The following is a 1,411-nucleotide window of genomic DNA, read 5'->3' on the forward strand; positions in this document are numbered from 1 at the left end:
GGCGTCACACGTGTGGGAACCTGTGTGGGGAGAAAAGAACTGTTGCTCCAAAACCGATCTGAGCGGGAGAAGGGAAGCAGGAAGCAGGATGCTGAGGACGGTCGTTGTAAGAGCTGTTGGTAGTTGTTTCAAAACGTCGGGGGGGATCCTGCTGCTCTGTTGCTCCACGATGCTCAGTAAAACCAAGCTGTAGTTCAGAGAGTTGCTAGAATCATCTGTGCAATAAAACTCCTGTCTGCACGGGGAAGTGCAGGGCAATTACACAGTCGTTTTAGCAATGCCTTGTTTTCAATACAAATACAGGGCTTGGGAGGGAATCAAGACTCCTCAGACTCAGGAGAGGTGGGGGCTTTTCCATCGAGTCTGCAGCAGGGGCGATGTGCACTCTGCGGTGGAGTTCAAGGTGTGAAGGTGAGACCCCAGACCTGCCGGCGGCTTCTTCCCACAGTGTGAGAGCATCCCAGAAAGGAGCCCAGACCCGTTAAGTCAGAGCCAATAATGGAGAGAGCGGGGGTCCTGGATACACCCATGCCTGAAGCCCACACCACTCCCAGAGTTCTCTGGTAATGAACCAATGCATTTATTTTTAAACGTTTTTCCTAAATCTCGGTTGAGTTGCCTCTCTATTACATGCAATCAATGATCCTGACCCACACCCACCTGAACTGTCAGGAGTCACAGATTAAAGAAAATGGTGTCGTGTCCAACATGATGTTTTATCTCTTCAGGATCTATCACAAAACACCTAAAGACTGTGAAGCCACATGGAGCCTTTTCTTCTGGAAGAAGATGTGGCTGTGACAGTGCGTATGTCCCCTTAGATGCAGACCCAGGGCTGGAGCAGCTCATTCTAATACAAAAAGACACCCGTGAACCATCATTCAAAGCTAACTCTGCAAAAGGACAGTTCAGTATTGAGCTATTAGGCTGAAAGTCTGAGCTTTTAAATTAAGTCAAATGAGTTTCGGATGATATGACCTGGTCCTGTAGAACAGAGAGCCTTAGCGCAGAGACATGAGGACCAGAGGCTGCCCTCTGCCTCAGGAGAGTGTCTCTTTTTGGATGGAGCTCAGAGCCTCAAGGGTCTGCCCCGGAAAAGACACACTTTGTTATACTGAGTAAAAAAATCAGAAAAGAGGGGCACCTGGGTTGCTCAATCAGTTGTGTCCGACTCTTGATTTTGGCTCAGGTCATGATCTCTTGGTTCATGGGAATCAGCTCTATGTGGGGCTCTGAGCTCACAGCATGGAGCCTGCTTGGGACTCTCTCTCCCTCTCTCTCTCTCTCTCTCTCTCTCTCTCTCTCTCTCTCACCCCCCTTGCCTTCCCCATGTTCTCTTTGTGAAAATAAATAAACACTTTTTAAAAACAAGAAAAGGATATACGAGATGCTCTATTTTAAAAACTATTTT

Source organism: Suricata suricatta, chromosome 12 (assembly GCF_006229205.1).
Source record: "Suricata suricatta isolate VVHF042 chromosome 12, meerkat_22Aug2017_6uvM2_HiC, whole genome shotgun sequence".
Classification (NCBI taxonomy): Eukaryota; Metazoa; Chordata; class Mammalia; order Carnivora; family Herpestidae; genus Suricata; species Suricata suricatta.